Here is a 12,151-nt window from a genome sequence, read left to right on the forward strand (position 1 = left end):
TGGCTGTGTATGTGGATATGTGGGGTGTGAATGGGCATGGGGTTTGTGGGGGACTGTGAGAGGAAGAGTGGCTGCAGTGAGTGAGGGGGTGTAGATGTGGGGTTTTGTGTGTATGGCAGCGCAAGGGAGGGTGTGGTTTCATGTGTATAGTTAGATGTGCATGTGGGACTCATCCTACAAACACACACACACACATTCTGTCCCTCCCTCCCTGCTCACACAGACACACACACACACACACACACACACACACCCTCTATTTCCTGGTCCCAGGGTACCAGCACGGGCCCCATGCTCCTGCAGTCTGGCTATGCAGCTGGGAGACACGTGGTGCTGGAGAAGTCCATGGGCAGGAAGGCAGCTAAATGGCTGGGGGTGGAGCTGGCTGCTCAGTCCTGCTGCTGGTTTCCCCTGGGTCCTACTGTCCATGGATCCTGTCATCTTTGACAGGCAGCCAGGAGCAGATAAATATTAATTTTCTAAAATTTTTAGGGGCCCCATGGGCTGTGTTAGACCTCGACTCCATGCAGCACCAACGACTAGGGAGACGATGATCCAATTGTCCATGGATCCTGTTACTCATGAACCAGATTAAGCAGGAAGCAAACACCAGCATATATTGCTCACAACAGCTTTATTCAGAATGGAGACAGCTTTGGACTAGATCCCAAAAAACAAACAAACCGGGGAGCCACCCTGAACAAGAGTTCTTTCTACATTTATACACCCTGGTTCATACTTATTAACATTTACTCCGCCTATGACCTTCCTTTGGTTCTACCCATTTCTCCTCCCATCTCAAGCTCCACCTCTGTTCACTGTTTGCTTCCTTAGCATGGTATTGCCTGTGTATTTCATTCATTTACATGCCTCTCTGCTAAGAGCACATGCGTATGACTTTGACCCCCGGCTTCTACCAGTCCGTTGTGGTTTCTAGCTGGTTCTTTCTGGGTTTTTTGCTGATTTCCGCATCATCTCCAAGGCCATACTTCTGCTTTGTCTCCTAACGGTAACTGTTGGTCTGTGTCCTATTTTTACACAACACATCGTGCACTTTGCACCCTATCCTTTTGTTAGGAATCCACTTACTTAAGCATTAGCAAAGTTAGTTACTTTTAATATATCATCCAGCCTTGTGACAAGCAGCTTTTGCTGAGACACAGGAAAAAGCCTTCATTCAGCTGCACACTCAGTGCTCCCCAAAATCCATATCATTACCCTAACAGACCAGATAGAATGGCCTGATGGGCTGGATTCAGCCCAGGGACTGTATTTTGCCTGCCCTTGACCTGGACCCATACATTTTCTCCATTCACCTGTACCCTGCAGTATCTACCCTAGAACCTGAATTTTTGATCTGGTATTATGGGTTCAGTTCTTGGGACATAGAAGAAGAAGGGTTTTGTCCTTACTGGGGAGAGGTCTGAAGTACAGAGGACATTTACTCTATGTCACTTATACTTGTTGCATAGTTTTCTTTGGCTGTCTCTTAAAGTATTCAACCCGCTGAAATGTTTTTAGAATTCTTTTTCTTGTTTCACACTTTGGAGTCTTATTCTAGGCAGAATTTAAAGCCAGTATATGAAAAAACTGCCCCTGACTGTCAGCATTGGTTTTATACTCCCCTTTTCCTTATTGCTTTTCTTCTCATTGCCCCCATTAAAATATGCCTCTAGACTCAAATAAACTCCTTTGCAATGATTATAATGTCATTTTTTCTTATTTCATATTACTGTAAGATTTGATTACCTTTGTGTATTTTAAATTGAAGGTGTCCTGTAAGATTTGAATGCATTGGCTTGATATTCCCTCTTAGGATACCCTCAAGAAGCTGTTACTCATAAAGATTTTCCTAGTGGAAGAATTAATAAAGTGTGGGCAGCTGATGCATTACTAAGTCTAGGCATAAAGCATGTCTGAATATATATAAAATTCTCATGTTTCCATTCCATCTTTATTTCAAAACTTGTGAGTTGTATTATATAGGCACTAATAAGGGCAGGAGTTCAGAGAGGAAGTTTTCATCTAAAAATAAGAGTGTAGTAATGCAGAGCATTGGGTTTATAAGGCCAGGTTTAGAAGCAGCATATATAAAGTGTGCTGCATAATGAGGTGGTAAACATTGGATAATAACAATAATCATAAAATGGATTGCTTATATACCATATCTTGTCTGTAGCTATATTGACAAAATGATTTGGAAAGTAGAATTCCTGCCCTGTGGAAAAATGTAAAGATAATATTCCTCCTTTTTTTATCTTGGTTTGGAAAAAAAAATGCTTTAGCAGCTGCTGAGACTTCCTGTTCAGAGGTAGCTGTGCTATGTGTAATACCTCAGAGCTGGGGACCTGAGACTTTCCAGATTCCTGAGCCAATTAATTCCCAAAGCTGTGGAAAGTGAGCAGCTCAAGGAGTCAGAAAGTCGTGGGTTCCCTGACCCCACAGCAGCCCACACAGAAGGGTAACCCCAGAGTGACTTCAAATTCAGGAATTTCAGGCAACCTACCACCAAAATTGGATCATGAAAATCTTGGGGGAATGTTTGGCCTTCCAATGGCTGTGAGTTGTGACACTGTCAGAGCAAGGGCTTCCAGCTCTACAGTAGAAAATGACATCCTTGATGCCACAGACCACAGATCAGTACAGTGAGATTCCCCCACAATGAGAGACCCTGGAAGCCTGTCTCAATATTTTGAAAAAAGTACTGCAGGAGCAGCACCTGATGCTTTAGGGGTAGTTGTACCTCTGTACCCCTCCTCCCCTTCCCCCCACCAGGATAGGAAGCAAAAGTAGCTATCAGGGACTTTCTAAAGTCCCCATATCAGGTAAGAATCCTCCCACCTCAACACCCCTTCCCTTTGCAGCCATGTTCAGCAGCACCTCTTCTCCCCTCCCATTTCTCCTCTCTACTTATGCCTCTGGGTTCAGGACTAGCTTGGCATTGCCACTATCCTGGCTACTTCTGCCCTGCTCTATCCAGGTCTGTGGGGAATGGCTGAGCAGGGAGCCGGGCTGAGCTTGGATGGAGAAGCAGCAGCAGCTGACAGATTCCTCTCCTTCCCCTTCCAGCAGCAGCTGGCAGGATCCTGGTCTAGTGGGGAATGCCCATGAGGACCAAGCAGAAATGGGAACTTACCCACTGCCACTACTACCACTGTCTTGACTGAGCCTGGCTTCCCACACAGACACTATCCACAGCTCTGGGTGAGTGGGATAGGCATGACTCTGAGGTTTCCTCTGCCACTGGAGCAGCCAGGGCCTGTGGCAACAGGAAGCGCATCTTCTGTCCCTAGGCCCAGAGGTATAATTAGAGAAGGTGAGAGTGAAAGGTGTCCAGGGCTGTGGGGATCCAGTGATATCATACTATACTGCATCCCCTCTGGATCTGCCTTTGTCTCATGTTCCAAGGCCAAACCATTTTGATTTTGATAGATCAGCATTTTCTGAGAGAGAGAAATTTCATCCAAAATTCCTGACCAGATGGCTGTTATATAGCACTATTATATAGCTATATATAATACCAGATGGTATTATTGTATATATTATACCAGATGGTATATATAAGACCAGATGGCTGTTATATAGCACTATTTTGTAGGGATAGTGCCTGTGTCCAGCACTGGTTAGGCCTCATCTAGAGTATTGTGTACAGTTCTGGGCTTTCTTTTTTAAAATGACATAGAAAAATTAAAGAAGGTCCAGAAGTAGGCAACACAAATTGTAAAGAACTTTGAAGGCAAACTATGTGAGGAGAGGTTGAAGGGAATAGGCATGTTCAGTTTACAGAAAAAGCACTTAAGATGAGGGCATGATAACAATCTTCAAATATCTGAAAGGCTGTGAGAAAGGTGAGAGAGAAGGCTTTTTCTCTGTGAGTGCAGAGAGTAGGATGCAGACCAGTGGCTGAAAGTTTCAGCAAAGTAGGTTTAGATTGGATATCAGGGACAACTTCTTCACTGTTAGACTGCCTAGGGAAGTTATGAAATCTCACAAATTCACAGAAAGGGCAGGAAAGACTGCTGGGGTCAAATAACCCCATCAAGGTGTGCATCCAGTCTTCTTTTGAAGATCTCCAAGGTAAAGATCACCACCCGTGCTGGGAATCTATTCCAGAGTCTGGTCTAGCAAGTGGGATTCTGTGATACCTTTTGCTTTCTTTCTAGACCCTTTTATCTTATTATTACATTCATTGATTTATTCTTTTCAATTTCATAATTATATTTCACATTATACTATAGAATTTATATAGGAAGGCACATATACATTTATATATTTGTATTTGTATACATTTATATATTGGATAATATACTACCCTTGGCCTACTGGGCAAGCCACAGCCAGATGTGGCTGGATCTGGCCACAGTTGCCTGCAAACACCCGTCCTGTACATTGACCAGTATTCTGAGCAAGATGGTGTTCAGCATTACTGGGAATGTAGTGACACCCCACCGCACCTGCTTGGATCCTGGTTTGGTAGAGCAGCTGGTGTTTCTGAAGGTGAGCCTTCTGTTGCTGCGATTCCCCAACTCCAAGTGCAGACAGAGTGAATACCACCCTCCTCACTTCATCTGCACCTAATTCCTTTTTTCACTTTTTTAAAAGCCATTTAATGCTCCACTTTCAGAGCTGGAAGGGGCACTCACTTCATCACCAGCCAGCAGGGGAAGAACATGTCCCTGCTGAGCTTCCATGCCAGGACAAAATTGGAGCTATGAGCTGCGGCTATGGGGAAGGAGGAGGCCCCAGGTCCTGGGCATGACCACTAAAACTACACTCTTCCAGGGTCAGGAGGCTTGGTGGAACTGCCAGCAATGAGGCAGCCCCAGGTAATGCCAGGACCTAGGATGCCCCTGGTGAAAGGCAAGTAGGAGGTGCCATAACCTCCAGCCACCACATGCACACACACAATTTCGGGAAAGCCCAGACCCATCACATCTTTGACAGGCCTGAGGCTTGCTGGTTGCAGTTGAGTTATGAGGCTCCAGGTGATCTCAACTTAGCTGCCTGGGATGCCAGCTTTCAGGCTGAAAAACCCTTTATCAGGCTGAAGAAGCACTTGCAGTTGGTTTGTGTGTGGGCTGTTCCTGGATGGAAGGAATAGTAAAGAAGCCAGAGGCTGGCATGCTATACAGGCAAGAAAGCCAGTGAGTGACGATAGAAATGGAGGCATCAGGGGGTGAGGGACAGGTGGGGGTGAGGCAGGGAGGAAGGGGGATGTAGCAGTGCAGGTAAAAGTGGAGAGGTACCTGGGTAGTCAGATGTCCAGCAGGTTGTAGCATGTCAGAATTCCAATGTCTATATTGAGTCCATGATTTTCTGTACTTAGGACATTGATGAAGTGCAGTTCATGGGCTCATATATGAAAAGTGGTTTGTAAATTCCCTTTGAGGATCAGGCCTGAAAGATTAGAGACAGGTGGTTTTCTGTTGTTGTCTTTGATAGATTTTCGGTGTGCAGTCATTCTGTTGTTCAGTTGTTGCTTGGTGTCTCCACACATTTTCCATCAAGGCACTTGGTGCCCTGATGGACATATGTATTGAATTGTGAAGATATCTCCATACTGGAGATATTGTTGGGAGGTTTTGTGCGTCTTGTCATGGCATGGTCTGGATTCATTCAGTGTGTTTTGGGCTTTAGGAAGTTGGCTTCTGATGATGAGGTTATGAGGTTCAGTGCTTGTTTGAATTTACAAACAACTTTTCACAGATGAGCCTATGAACTGCACTTCATCAACCTCCTAGGCACACACACCAACGGCATGTACTTCCTCAGCCTGATAAAGGGTTTTTCAATCCAAAAGCTTGATAACATATATTTCTCCAATTATTCAGTTGATCTACTAAAAGATATCAGATTTGCCAGAAGAATCTTGTCTGCCAGTGCCGTGTTCTTAGACCAACACCCATAGCACCTAACTGGAGGCAGATCCCTGGGCACATCTAAGCCCCAGGGCTGGGACTAGCAGGGAGAGCTCTCTGGCAGCTTCTGGAGAAGAAGCCTCTGCAGGAGAGGAAAGAAAGGCTCAGTGACAGTTTTGCTGCCTGAGATGCTAGTGCTACTGTGCTGCTTTCTAAGTTATTACCTGTTGTAATTTAAAGTGGTGGACCAAGATGAGGCTGTAGGGGAGGGGGAGACTTCATTGCGGCACACTGCCACGTCATGTAGAGGCCCCAGTGACAGTGAGGGTACGCCTTAACGCAAACACAAAGTCGTACATGTCATGAGTTTTGCTTGTCAGCAGCTTGAGGTGCAGATTCCCAAAACCCCCTGCACCAGCTCCTTAAAACTTGGCAGGCTTCATGGCCTCAGCAGTGGCTACCATGCCTGCAGTTTTCATCTGCATCTGCCAAAAAAATGACAAAGTTATAGGCAGTTTTGTGCTTCCCCATTATAGCCTATGGGCTAACTTCGAAACAACGCTGAAACAGCATCAAAACAGAGAAAGAGTTTCAATGAAACGAAACAGAACAGTGCTTTCAAAACAAAATGAAACTTGAAATGAAACACTGTCCCATCAAAACGGCAAAACCAAAGTCGAAACGAAATGATGCTGTTTCACAGAGCCCTAATGCCTATGTTCTATGATGTGTATTTTTCATGCTTCTCGGCTCTGCTGGTTGCCACATGAAAGGAATTTTTTTCTTCTCCTGTTGTTATATGTCAGTGTTTTTGGGGGGGGGGGGTTGTTTGTTTGTTTTGTTTTTCACCTTCCTCAGAAACAATTAGTGTTGGTTGTAACAAAAGCTGAGATTTAGACTGAAGTGTACCAGTGCTCCTCCTGGCACTAAAACCTGGAGGTTCCTGTCTAGAGGGTCTTGCCCCTCCACCCAGGGGTAAACCAATCACCACATCTAAGGTCAGTGAGGAATTTTACCCATTGTCAGATCAGTACAGATTCATGGGGGGTGGGGAGGTTGCTTTCTTTGGAAGTGGAGGGAATAGTCCTGTTCCTTGGATTTTAAGCTTATTTTAACAACCCACATAGGAGTGGGACATTGGCCACCATCATTCCTTTGCTTTATCTGTGGCAGGTTAGGGTGCTGTGCTTTGTAATTGTGTGGCAGGGTTGCCTGTGGAGTTTTGGGAATAGGTTAGATAAGGATTTCATAGATTCATAGATATAGGGTCAGAGGGGCCTAAGTAGATCATCAAGTCCGACACCCTGCCCTGGGCAGGAGAGAATACTGGGATCATATGACCCCAGCTAGGTAATTGTCAAGCCTCCTCTTAAAGACCCCCAAGGTAGGAGCCAGCACCACTTCCCTTGGAAGTTGGTTCCAGATCCTAGCTGCTCTGACTGTGAAATAGTGTCTTCTAATGTCCATCCTGAACCTACTCTCAAACAACTTATGGCCGTTATTCCTTGTTAATCCAGGAGGTGCTCGGGTGAATAGGGTCTCTCCCATTCCCCACTGGTCCCCCCTGGTAAGTTTGTAGATGGCCACTAGATACCCCCTCAGCCTTCTCTTGTGAAGGCTGAACAGGTTCAGGCCCCGTAGCCTCTCCTCATAGGGTCTGCCCTGCTGTCTCTGGATCATGCGAGTGGCCCTTCTCTAGACCCTCTCTATGCTGGCCACATCTCTCCTAAAGTGCAGCGCCCAGAACTGGATGCAGTACTCCAGCTGTCACCTGACAAGTTGCTTAGGATGGTTTGGATAGAGAAGATTCTACCTCAGATAGGGGATTGGACTAGACCTGCCAGTCCACTCTCAGTGTATTTTGACTTTATTTCCAAAATGCACATTATTTTCTAAATTGTACAAGGCTAGAAAGATATCACCATGACCATGATTTTAAACTATTTACTTGAAGCAATTGAAGACTTAGCATGTACATGAAAAGCTTAGCAAATACATGAAAATGAAAAGTTTAGACTTGAAGCCTGCCACAGACAAAAGGCTCCTTTGCAGCCTTCCCATGCTGGTTTTCTCTCCTGAAATTAGAATTGATCTGTTAACCAGACATTCTAAGGAAAAATTACCTATAGTATTACCTTACATTTTGTTTCTAAAACAATACCAAAAGCTCCTTCTGCCTCTCCAATACATAAGAAATTTAGTACCTCAGTTACATTAATTTTATTAAATACCTAATTTAAAAAACAAAGCTGATTGAAAAATGGCCAGACACTGCATGTCCACAGTTTCAGGCAGAACATTAAATGAAAAAAAGAAGATATCATCAACTGTATTCCCCAACTGAGCTATTATAAATTTGCCACCTTATTTCCTTAGCATAGTTACATCTCATTAATTGAATGCATTTTCCTTTTATATGGTCCTTTTCATATTGGTTTTGACATGACTTTGAATAGGAAATCCTACATTAGAATTATTTCCTTAGAAAATGAGCAGTTATAATAACAAAGTTCAAGAAGAATGTCCTCAAAATTGTAGTAAAAAACATTGTAAAGATCCTACTTTCAGGTTCTTATTATACTCTAGTACCTCACAGAGTTCAAAGAAATTCTGAAGACACATTTTACATGTATCTGGATCTGGAAACACTTATTTCTCTGGTGCACTACCATGCAATTTCTGGGACAGGTCTTTCATTCCTTTCACCAAAGCCTGTCGGTAAGCGAAATGTGCCATTGTTTTGCATTGACGAGAGCCTGCTGACAATATGAAGGTTGGTAATTCTAAGAACTAAGAAGAGTCCCGTTTAGGTCTCTGAATTGTGTTCAGTCCTGTGAATGAGAATTTGAAGAAGAGAGATAGTGATAGAAAGACTTCAAAGGAGTCTGGGGAGAAGGAGGAAAGGAGGACTAGTTCTGTATAGACTTATCTGAAATTATTTTCTATGTGAAAGATGTTAATTTGTGTTTCATTGTTTGATTCTACAAAAGAGAAGAATTAGTTATTCATTTCTTTGTAGATTCTAGGAAGACCCGTCATAGTGAATTTTTCATGCTTGAGTTGTTGCTCCTAACATGTAATCAGGCAAAATCTCCTATAGCTTAGAAGTTCTGAGCTATTAGGTGCTCACAAAAGGTCTCCCACCCTTGTCTCATTTAGTGAGTTAAGCCGAGGTGCAGGAGCCCGAGCTCACTTCTCAACTGAGCAGACAGTGGAGCTCCCTGTCATTTGAGGGGCAATCCTTTCCGTTCAAAACCTCTAGCATTGAAGTATTTTTGTTCTCCTTCACTTTTATCCTCTTGTTCTCACTACATATTAGTGGGAATTATGTCATAATTTTAATAGTGGATTAGGTTCTTCAGCTAACAACATAAGCAGCTTACTGCTTGCATTCAAAAACACCTCTGGAACTCTGTACTGTTGGGTGCTGACAGACGCATAGGCCCCTGCTTTAACTAATGCCACTTTACATAAAGTGCCCCCCCCCAACACGTTTGCCTGTTGGGTCAGTGGGGAGGGGGAAATCAAGCTCCACTTTGGAGCTGATTGAGCAGAGGAGCCTGCCTGTAGCCTCTCTCCCCTAGCCCCACTGTGCCTCCCAGCTCCAGTGCTGTCTGCAGAAAGGCAGAGGGGAGGAAGGAGGAGGAAGCTGTGGCCTGGGGTTTGCCCAGCCTGGGCTGTGGTGCGGGGGTGGGGAAGGTTCTCCTTTTCTCCTACCCTCTCCCTTCCTGCAGACATCACTGGGAGTAGAGTGGGGGTGCATCAACCCAGCTGTGATCACACAACAGATTGATTCTAGGGAACTGAAGTTCCATAAGACGCTCCAAAGTGAAGAGCTGTCATCTGATTCCTCATTTGATGAGAGTTAATTCATTGTATGACTGTCCACTTTTAAGCACATTTGTCACAGCATGGATGTAGAGCATTTTCAGGGAGATGATCACATGGCAAATGTAACTTCTATTCGTGCCCATTGTTTCTCTTGGAGATTGTAGGTCTGAGTTACCCAAACCATCAGTGCACTGATTCTATCCCCACTTCTTGAAACAAAATATTTGACTACATCACTGAGGTACAAATACTTTTTAGTTTGCATTTAGACTTTGATGTCCTAGTCTACATGGTGTATTGTCCTTTTATAATAGAAACAAACATGCTGAAGCCTTGTTAGGCAGCCTGTAGTTGAAGTCATTGGATCTTCTACTGCATGGAAGCTATAGCTACACCAAACATGAATGTTCTAGCCCATGATGTATGTTTGTATGTTAGTTTATAGTCTAAGAGAGAAACCCACCCAAGCATGGATGTGTTTCTTTAAACTGTAAACAAATATTTTCATAACAACTATTTCCTCATTTTGTCTTTCAATATTGGTTTATCTTTTAATTAACCCCATTCAAAAATGTATTCTGATATCTTAATCAAGCCACCTGGACTTGATAGCAGGGGGTGGACCTGATGATCTCATGAGGTCCCTTCCACCCCTAAACTTCTGTGAGGCTGGTAGAAGCTGCGCCTGTTAGGAAGCTAATATGTTTGGTTTCTGCAATATTGCTAATAAGGAGTGGAAAAATATTGTCTACATTATAAATTTCTAAAGAAGAAAATTTTCAGTCCCCCTTTTGGCCATGCTACTATAAATTTAGGTATACTAACTTACAAGCTGACAAAGTTAAATTGGTTTACAAGACACCTTGTTATGGTTGTAGTTAGACTAGTATTTGGAGTTCATATCAGTATATTTTGTTTTTGTTAATTTTACAAAAACCTGGACAAATCATAAAATAGTTTATATATATTTTAGCTTCATTGAGATGAATGGAGATATGACAATTTACAGAAAAACTGCCCATGAACTATATTTATAAAAGCTCCTGTATAGTAAAACACCCACTTTCATGGGGCTCAGCTAAGGACTCATTGCACCTATTTAATGTACCATATTGTCTCACATTTAAGAAGACCCTGACCTGAATTTAAGATGACCTCCCCATTAATTAGATTCTATACATAGAAAAATTATAAGTTCATTATAGTTTTCCATGTATAGGATGTAAATTATTGGAGGGTCATCTTTAATTCATCCCCCCACCACTTCAGTAGGGCAGGCAGTGGCAATGCAGATGGGTGATGTGTGGAGGTCAAACAGCTTGCCTCCCTTTCATCTTTCCCTCTGCCTGCCCCCTCCACAGCCTTAAGACCCCATTTCCCCCTCTTTTCCCCAAAGCCTCTGCTGCACCACCCTCCTCCCAGCCTCTGCTTCCATGTTCCACTTCTCTCAGCCCCTGCTCCCCCTTCCCCTACCCTTTTTTTCCTCCACACTTGCAGGCTCCATCCCTGTTCTAGTCTGTAGCACTGAGCATAACCAAAGCCCAGCCTCTGTAGCATCTGTGTGGGCTGTGGGCTTCTGCTATGGACTAGGGCCAGGGTCAGGGCAACAGGTGGAATCATGGATGGAGCCTGCTGGTGTGAAGCAAAAGTAAGTTGGGGTACAGGGAAAGGGGCAAGCAGAGAAACAGAGGCCATGTGAGGGAGAAGATAGTTGTGCAGGGGCAGCAGAAGGGGAAGGGCAGGCAGCAGCTGCAGTTGTGGCCCAAACATAGGTAAGGGTAAAGGAGGAGCAGGAAAAATCCAGCCCACAGGCCAGATTCAGCCCACCAGGATATTCTATCCAGCTCACGGGCCACTAAAAAATTTAGAAAATTAATATTTATCTCCTCTTGACTGCCAGGGGCCAGGGGTAGTAGGACCCAGGGGAAGCCAGCAGCAGGACTAAGCAGCTCAGCAGCAAGGCTTGCCTGACCCCAGAACCCTGCCCCCCCCCACACCCCCAACTGGAAGCCTCTGCCTAGCATAGGCTCCTGGCTTGGGACCATGGGCCTGTTCCCCGCCTCCCTCCACCAAAGAGGAAAACTCAGATAAGAACACTGCCACTCCCCCCTGCCTGTACCTGCCATTTCCTTGCTTTCCTGCCTGCTGCCAGATGCTCCAGCACCATATGGCTCCCAGCTACATCGCTGCACTGTGGGAGCTTGGGGTCTGCACCAGTACCCTGGGGCCAGAAGCTGAAGGATGTGTGTTCGTAGGTGAGTCCCACTTGTACACCCCACCATACACATGCACCCACACACCCCCTTGCACTGCCATACACAAACCCCAGCCACCCTTCCCCCACACACATCCCTCCACAAGCCCCATACCCACCCATAGCCCACATATCCACACACATGTTCCCTCACCCCACAAAGCCACCCCCCACAACATACAAAAGTAAGACTTCATTTTAAGCTATT

Source organism: Gavialis gangeticus, unplaced genomic scaffold (genome assembly GCF_001723915.1).
Source record: "Gavialis gangeticus isolate Ggan-Ray unplaced genomic scaffold, GavGan_comp1, whole genome shotgun sequence".
NCBI lineage: Eukaryota > Metazoa > Chordata > Crocodylia > Gavialidae > Gavialis > Gavialis gangeticus.